A 9,789-nucleotide genomic window follows, 5' to 3' on the forward strand; every position below is an offset into this window, starting at 1 on the left:
ATCTTGTGATGACAACAGCGAGCATTATGTTTATCCTTCTGCCACCAACAGTGAAAGTAGTGACATCACAAGTATCATATGACAAAAATGCAGGTGACTAGTTATTACTGCTGACAAAGATCAAGCGCTGGATTGGGAAAGAAATTCTGAAAGAGTTCAAAAATCTGGAACTATACAATGATTATTGGCTTAAATTAGGCAACCTTACATCAGGTAGGACTAAATAAAACAGAACTAGATAAATTTAGTACAATATTTCATAACACGTTATGGGAGAATTCTGTAACCAGTACACAGAACAAATCCAAACAGAATTGATAACAACTGGTTTGCTGAGGACTGTAATGAAATTAAAAGATATTTTGTGTTGTTCATTATAATCATGCCAATGAAAAACCAAGAATTCAACTGAACGTGTCAAAAAGGACTGTTACAGAAACATCTAAATTCAGGAAAACAGTGCCGCAATAAATGTATCTGCAAATTACAAGACATTTGCAAATAATAATCTGGCTGCCAATAAAGAAAGTGAGTGAAATAAAATCTGTGACCAAGTATCTGAATCAAAAATTTATACCAATGTGTACAATGAAACAGAACACTACTACTGATGTATCACTCAAGAAATTTAAGAGATGCATATCTTACAAACAATTCAATCGATCAAAATGATATGAGCCAGTATTACATTTTACAAATTATGTGAGCCAGATTCAGGTTATTGCTATGACTTGACAATATATACAGTCTATGATAAGATAAACAGTGATGATTGCACCTCGAAGTGCTGTCAAAGAGCTATCACAGTAGGTATTACACAGAGGACACATTTTATGCCTACATAATTTGTACTCTTCACCAAAATTATTTATGACATTAAAACACAATTATAAAACAAATGTCATTGGCTCAGTACATGCAAACAGAAAGAATATGCCAAAAAAGTACTGTAAAGTAAAATTAAGTCGAGGAAATACGTAATGATGATCTACAATGTAAAACTCGCTCTAAAACGAAAGCTATGTGAAATGTTCATATAATAATGACATGACACAAATCAGTAGAAATGATTACACAAGAATTCAATCTTTCTTCTAAACCAAGCCATGTTACTGGGTACAAAAGCATTTGGCAATACTAAATACTAGCACGCTTCCAATAATGAAAAAATGTATGAAAGATATTGGAAAATTTTATTTTATCTGTCTTTTCCATTTATAAATTTTCTGCAACAAAATAAATAATGGGGAAAAATGTTATGTTGGTTACAGGATACAAATAGCCAAATCATTACTGACTAATACATCAATACAAGATTATCAAGGATAAGGACCAGTGTAATACCAAGATTTACCAGAGAGATTGCATGCAAAACACTGAACTTGTTCTCCTATGCACACTGACACAATAGCACCAAAATCAAGGCACCAAGTCCATGTAACATTTGTGCTAAAAATAAAAAAAATGCAGTGAAACACTGTGGGAGTGCAAGAGATGCAAAGTTTAATTACATGTAGCTATATGTTTTGGATGATATCACATCCTTGAAGATTATGGATTTTTGTTGTTGCCTTTTTTTTTTAGAAACGCTAATTTTGCGAATTTTGAATGTATTCAGGAACTGGAGATAAATGGTGCTGATTTCTGTTATAATGTATTGACTTAAAATAAATATTTTGTGGTATTTTTAACCATTATTACATGTGGTTGTAGTTACTCATCAATATTTCACAAAATTAAGACAGTTTGATCTTACAGAGATACTTGCGTCCTGTAAGTCACGCGCAATTGGTACAACGAAGACCGAATGATCATGTCTACATTTTCGGCCCAGACAGTTGAAACTTAAAAACTTACATCAGGGGGTTAAATACTATGGCTCCCCATTCCAAACTGCACATGCTTGATCCAGTACGTCACTGCCTGATAAACACAGACAGCTGCCACTCTTCTTGTTGGAACCTGGCACACAACCATGTTGTGTGCTTTCATGTCACCAAATTTCTGCTACACCAATGGAGGCAAGCTTCCTGCTGATGAAGTGTGAGAACAAGCTCCTCAAGTCACAAACTTGCTTACAGACCAGCTTCAGGAAATGGTTTGCCATACAACTTCAACTGAAACTCTTAATATTATTTGTATAAGCTGGACTGTGATTGCTGTGTATGTGTAAATCTGTATGCAGTGCCACTGGGAAGTGAGTGAAGGGGATCTCAAGGTGTCAATCCTTGTAACAAAGCAGACCAGCAGACACGATAAGACAAGCAACATTATTTTTAGATGACTGAAAATTTACATAATCTGTGGTCACTCACAAAAAATGTAAGTTATTTGTACCATCTACAATTATCATAATGTTCATCTATTTATGAAAATACATTTTAATTATCTGCAATTAATGCAGAATGTATTTCATTCATTTGTTCAAACAAACTACAATATATTTTGTACAGGTGGTACACCACAGTCAGTAAATATTTAAAAAAGGTATTTATTTGTGTACAGTTCAGGCATAACTTTTAAATAAACTACTATCTGCAGAACAATTTCTGTACACTGCAATAACAAACTGAAATTGCCATAGCCATCTGCCTGCTATTTGTGCACAGGAAGCACTACATGAATAAAACTGAAGAGCAAAAAAGCTGGTACTTACTTATTATACAAATCAGTAGGAATTTTCATACTTCTGCTTCCTTAAGATTCAGAAACGTACACATGTAAAAGGACAAATTTTAATACTTCTCATGATCACAAAGCCTATCGCAGATTTTTTTTTGCCCCCCCCCCCCCCCCCGAAACAAATGGATAACCAAATACATTCAGGAATGAATAACTTCCAAGAAAACAGAAATTCACACACAGGATGGAAGCAGCCTGTACTTGTTCCATTCAATATGAAAACCAACAGCAAAAATAAAAGAAACCCAAGAAATACAACCATAAAAACAATTTCATGCATATATTCTGGTCAAAAAACAATTTCCATACACAACTGTGAGCACTTAATGTGAAGGATATCAACAGCATATTCAATGTATTATTTACTGAGGTATTTGTAGATGGGAACAGCTTCAGTCAATTTAGGCCAAGTTTTCGAATAATAGTGACACTGATGTACCAGGCAATTTTATCTTTGAAACAACATTTGTAACAGTGACAAGTCACACTGCATTTATTGATCAAGAATAATCACAAGTTTGCTAAAATTTATACCAAAGGCAATAACAACCATAGTAACATAATAAAACCAAGGAAGGATAGTCATAATTTGATGCCCTATAGATATTAAGCCACTAAAGATATACCAAAAAATCTGATCAGATAAAGATCTGGAAGAAACCATCTTCCTATTTGTAAAAATATGATTTAGGAAGGTGTAACAACTTGAAATTAGAAATGTGAGGAGAGGTTCAAAACTATTTTTGTTCCAAATATTAATCCTTTATTTCAACCTTCGTGTCATTGTAAGTTAAATATTTGATATTTGAAGACCAAGATTTGGGGGGGGGGGCGGCTTGGTTTGTCTGGTCTCTTAAGTTATTGCAGAACAGCTGAATACTCTCCACCAAGATACAATACAACAGCAGTGTCATATCCTCATGCATGTCTATTCTGAGTTTTGCCTTCCCACTACGTAATTATTTTAAAAACAGACAAATCAATATAAGTGAAACTAAGAAAAAACTTAATTATAAGCCTTAGTTTCCCTCCCCACAATTTTCACAAACAAACAAAAGGAAAAAAAATATATTTGTACTAATATTCCTTGCAGTGCACATGTGCAATGTGGGATACAAACAGCAGAACCAACAGCACCCACTGCTATAAATGTGAATCATGGAACAGACTTCAGAAGTGACAAATATAGAATAATGTTGCAAAGCCACACATGTATGAGGGGGAAAGGGGGAGGGGAGCACTTACTAAGTTTACATCAAGCCCTCATACCCTCTGTCTATTATTGTAGATAACCCAAGACAGTACACCACTGAATAATAGGTTTCTAACATACATTTCAGATAACACACCAACAATAATAGCTTACACCAAACAATAAGCAAATCATTTACTTTACAAAATGCAATGGGTTGGTCAAGGCACCACATCAACACTGAATGTGAAAACATACAAGCTGACACTCAAAAATTAACTGTGTCACTGTCAAAAGTAGTGAGATACTAGTTGAACCTGCTGAGAGCAGTTGTTAGTTTGTGCCCATGGCATAAAGGTGATGTGTTCCAAATCATAAATGTGCAAATAAAGATAGAACAGACAACTATCAATATTTATTTTGACCCTATATTATTCTTCAAAATGAAGGCTGAGATAACAGACTGATCTGTAACATGGCCCAAAGGCCAGGTAAGTTATGAAAGTTCTGAGTTGGTGATGCAAAGAAATGTGATGTCACCAGAATAACTATCACTTATGGGACAGATTTCACACTATTAGATTTTGATGAGTGGCTGAAGTACTCCATTTAATGATATGATGTGATGTGACAGAGCAGACAGCTGGTACCATACTTCCAGATACAGGTTTGCTCAATTCCAAGGTTAAAACTATGTACAGTCCACCATTGATACTTGAGAGTTTGGTACTCATAGTAATCCAGATCTGACAGCAAATACAGCTACTCTGTATCCTAATTATAATAAGTCAAATACTTTGCCAGAGAACTGTCTGCACTACTGGTCAGTGTCCACACAACCAAGACTTCAGGACAGAGGAGAATGCAGTTGGGGGCTGTTCAACAGCACACTTTAACCTAAATATTCTCAATGCCATGACAATATCTACATTTGGCGAAAATGATGAGTCCCCATAACAGCAGTAATTCTTAAACTGCTTAAGTTTCAACCAACAAGATCTTAATCGGAAATGTTATTACATTTTATTTCAGTATCAGTGTTCCCTTTCAGTCACCACTTGTTTGAACACAAATTCCAACACACACACCTTTCGGACACAAATTTCACAACACATACATTTGCCCACACAAATCAAAAACGTCCCATTGACAAAAACTTACCTTTGTATTGCTGACATGGTCAGCTGGCAGGGATTCAGGCACAGTCTGTAATGTCGTTCTCATGGTTGAGGACATTGCTGCACTCTCTGCACAGATAGGAATGAGAGGTGGCGGCAACAGCGGGTCCAGGAAGAAATGGAAGTGGTGTGGCCAGTTAGGTCCCACTTTCCACTTCCTCTTACCATGGAAGCCAGGAAGTGTTCTCCAACACACCTTTCCCCACTACACCTTCACAAACAAGAAAACGTTGCTGTTGATTTATGATAATCACTTATGTGAAAATGTTAAAAGCACTAACGTAAATTTACTTATCACAACAAAAATGCTTTACAATGAAAAGTGGACGTCAAATAAAAGGTTACAAATGTGTCAAAAATATTTTTAAACTTTTCAGGGCAAACTGCTACAAGTACTTCAATCATTCTAAAATCATTGTACACATTACATAAACAACTCTTCAAGCAACAACAGAAAGACATTTAAATACACATTAACTTGAAAAATGTTAGGCAAAATGTAAAGATGATGACTCAATGTACCTTCCATATTTCTCTGTTGGAGGAGGAAAGAAAATTTACATTGTTTTCCTTCTAACACATCTAAATAGGGCAGTGGAACTAAATGAAAAAGGCAATCGAACTGCAGTACTTATACGCGACAAAGCTGTAACACATAGGTGCCAACAAACGTTTGCGAGAAATATAATGTTTTACTTTGAACGGGTTTGCATTAAACTAAGTTACTGATGTCGCATACTTGTTTCCACAGGATAATTTTATGTTAAACGTTCTCTTTGATTCCTTTACCAATTCTTTGAATGTTAATTGTGTTATCAGCTGAAACTAAATTCTAATATGAGTAAACGAGTTCTGTATTAGCTGTCACAGCCTAAGCAATGTAAAAATGGAGTTCGAGGTTTGAGGCACAGCTCACAAACTGTCCATTTCTATTAATACCGGCCACCGCTTTTCCTCAAATTAATTTTATTTTGTACTTCAGTATCATTTCTAGTATTGTGTCAAAAGGAAGCGGTCTGCTCAAAGTACAGTCAATACAAACTGAACGAAAACAAACAGTGGAAATTTCTGATCCTGAGAATACAATTTAAAATTAGGCCCACGGCTCACTGAAGTTCATCAGAATCATAATGTACTATCTTCGCAGTATAAATTACCCGTCAGCAGCAAAAAAAAGTCTCTATAGGCGCCACTGGCATATCAGATGTAAGACAGTTTCAGCGAAGAACAGGAGTGTTCCTGTTTTAGTCTCCTTAGTGTTATTCCGAAATACAAGTGCAACACATGAGGTCAAGGCACACGCAATTACTAGGCACTGTCAGTATGTGCCACCAGAAACACTGAAAACGATCGAGAGAAACATTCACTCACTGCCGGTGGACGTTACAAGGAGCAGTGCAGCCTGCGCTTCTAAGGCAAAAAAAACAACACCCACAAATCGACAAGGGCTACAATCCCTCCGGTTCCAATCTTTAACAAGCGAAGACCACGCCGATGTTGCACAGATGTCGCTCCTCTCGGCATTTGCTGCTGAAGCTGTCGTATGATCACACCTAACAAGCTTGTAGTGACAAACTAGCCACATCACAAACTGAAAGGTGACGATTGGAATTAGATGTGAAGCACTAGATTAGCCTGTACACGTAATATTGAGACTTATTTTCTGTCTCCGGGATGTACTAACCCATTGGTATGGTGCAGAATCCAATAATAAACATGTAAACCCCTGGTTTTCCACCTCAACTCATTACAAACTTAGTTCCAAGATGGCCGAAATTTCCTGCCCACACAAATTCTGCCACTGCGCAACTCGTAACATTTTTCTCCCATTGGCTAAATAACATTTGACGTCACAGTACATACTGACCCAATAATACTATCTGTACACTCAAGATTGTTGCTAAAACTGAAAATTAGCTGCATAAACGACTGCGAATCTCACACTGCTTATTTATTGCTAGTTACAATTATTCCATATGCTCACTACAGTACGGATGAGGGCCTGTATTCCTCTCTCATGCAAGGTAGATTACATACATAACATTGATTCCAGTATTTGTCATCCGAGTTGGAAGCGCAAATATGAATTTCGTCTGCGGATGACCAAAATCCGTGTATATGCAAAAAAAATATGATATTATCGATGAACGTCTATGATAAACACAATCTTGCGTCACGTATGCGAATCGAAGCTAGAGGATGAATCACATGAGTAACCTCTCAAGTGTTAAAAAGACACTTGCTTTTTTAATAACTCATCGAGATAACACGCATTAGTAGCCACCGGGAATCATGTACGCCTATGCTGTGACACAACACATCACATGCATTTACGTCCTAGGAGTAAAACACAGTGCTGAATATACTAAAATGACGTACCTGTCTCATTAAAAAATTGCATTATGTTTTAGCACGGTGGCGAGGACTGTATTTTTTTACTCAATGGCGCTCCAGGAGGACATCTCCAGGGCTCTTCGTTGAGCCATGCCACGCTCGCAATTACGGTTTAACTTAGTGCTTCGATATGGGTTGTTGTCATTATGAAATATCAATCAGAGGCAGCATATATGAGTCTTTACCTCAGTAAGTACAGATCTATGACACTTCAAAACTTGATATGTTTGTATATTTATACGCAAATATAAAATCAGTCCTGCATTAATTATAAGGTTTCGAGTTTAGCATGGCAACTACTACGCTTCTTTCTGGACAGGCTTGCCGTTACCTTTCCCCGACTTGTTAATGAAACGTAAAAAGTGTCTTTGCGTTGTGTCGTTGAATGTGATTAGTACGTGTGCAGTATAGTGCTTCACTTGCCAGTCCAGTTCTGGTAAGGGACATCTGCTCTATCACAAGAACTCGAACTGGTGACAGCACTAGTAGCGTGCGGCCGGATTCACAGACGCAACTAATGGGACGCCGAAGTTTGTGGCATACCGGTACTGAAACGGCACAGCAGCAGCATACGTGAGCACGCGACAGCACTAGTAGCGTGCGGCCGGATTCACAGACGCAACTAATGGGACGCCGAAGTTTGTGGCATACCGGTACTGAAACGGCACAGCAGCAGCATACGTGAGCACGCAGCTTTCAATGGCGTCATTAAAGAGATGCCACTTTTGCCATGGAACAAACAATTCAACTCTGTTCTACTTTGAGACGCCACTATAGCATTCAAGCACCACTGAATAGTACCGTTAGAGCGGTCCCTAGTAGCTGTATTTCGAAACACCAGCATACTGTCGTAGTTATCGTAATAATTACTACTATACTCTGTTCGATTTCAGTATGTTCTGGTTTTCTTATTGAAAAAAAAAAGCCAAAACGTGGTCGGCAGGTACACTTTCGCAGTTTCTGCAACTACAAGATCAACAACATAATGTTACTGATAACTGTCAAACTTACGTAAGAGTGTGTGTGAGAGAGAGGGAGAGAGCGAGTTAGTGAGCGCGCGCGCGCGCACGCGCGTGCGAGCGTGTGTGTGTGTGTGTGTGTGTGTGTGTGTGTGTGTGTGTGCATTCATATACAATATTTACAAACGAGCGAATGATGTATCCCACAATCTTGAAATCTGCCTAAAATAAACTTTATATGGAACCAAAAAACGAGTTGCATGAAAATCGTGGTGTGAGCAGTGGCGGACTTAGTCGGTGGCCTGGGGTGTCAATTCTAATCGAGACCCCCTGGTCTGCTTAGAAAGTGTTGTATTTGTAGCCCACATATTAGAAAAAAAATATAGATGTTATGGCTGACAAGAAAGTCAACTACTTATACACTGAAGAGCCAAAGAAACTGATAACCCTGCCTAATTTCGTGTAGAGCCCCTGTTAGCACGTTGAAGTGCCGCAACACGAAGTGGCATGGATTCGACTAATGTTTGAAGTAGTGCTCGAGGGAATAGACACCATGAATCGTGCAGGGCTGTCTATAAATCCGTAAGAGTGCGAGGAGGTGAAGTTCTGTTCTGAACAGCACGTTGCAAGGCATCCTAGATATGCCCAATAATGTTCATATCTGGGAAGTTTTGGTGGCCAACGGAAGTGTTTAAACTCAGAAGAGTGTTCCTGAAGCCACCCTGTAGTAATTCTGGACGTGTGACGCGTCGCACTGTCCTGTTGGAATTACCTAAGTCCGTAGGAATGCACAATGGACATGAATGGATGTAGGTGGTCAGGCAGGATGCTTATCTACATGTCACCTGTCAGAGTCATATCTAGACGTGTCAGGGATCCCATATCACTCCAATTGCACACACCCCACACCATTACAGAGCCTCCACCAGCCCGAACAGTCTCCTGCTGACATGCAGGGTCCATGGATTCATGAGGTTATCTCCATATCTGTACACGACCATCAGCTCGATACAATTTGAAACGAGACGCGTCAGACCAGGTTTCCAGTCATCAACACTCCAATGTCGGTGTTGACAGGCTCAGGTGAGGTGTAAAGATTTGTTTCGTGCAGTCATCAAGCGTGAACAAGTGGGTCATCAGCTCCAGAAACCCATACCATTGATGTTTCGTTGAATGGTTTGCACGCTGACACTTGTTGATGGCCCATCATTGAAATCTGCAGCAATTTGCGGAAGCGTTGCTCTTTTTTCACGTTGAACGATTCTCTTCAGTCGTCATTGGTCCCGTTCTTACAGGGACCTTTTCTAACCGCAGTGATGTCGGAGATTTTATATTTTACCAGATATACACGATACACTCATGAAATAGTCGTACGGGAAAATCC

At 38.4% G+C, this 9,789-nt stretch overlaps 1 protein-coding gene across 1 annotated transcript in view; it reads right to left on the reverse strand.

Annotated features, from left to right (window-relative positions):
- LOC124609901 (serine/threonine-protein kinase MARK2-like) overlaps nucleotides 1-6,867 on the reverse strand; it is a 294,494-nt gene extending 287,627 nt beyond the window's left edge. The window contains 2 exon segments of the mRNA XM_047140111.1: nucleotides 5,036-5,263; nucleotides 6,737-6,867. The gene's annotated coding sequence lies outside the window, so the exon portion shown is untranslated.
- Nucleotides 6,868-9,789: the final 2,922 nt, after the last annotated feature.

The sequence above is a fragment of the Schistocerca americana genome, chromosome 1 (assembly GCF_021461395.2).
Source record: "Schistocerca americana isolate TAMUIC-IGC-003095 chromosome 1, iqSchAmer2.1, whole genome shotgun sequence".
Lineage (NCBI taxonomy): Eukaryota > Metazoa > Arthropoda > Insecta > Orthoptera > Acrididae > Schistocerca > Schistocerca americana.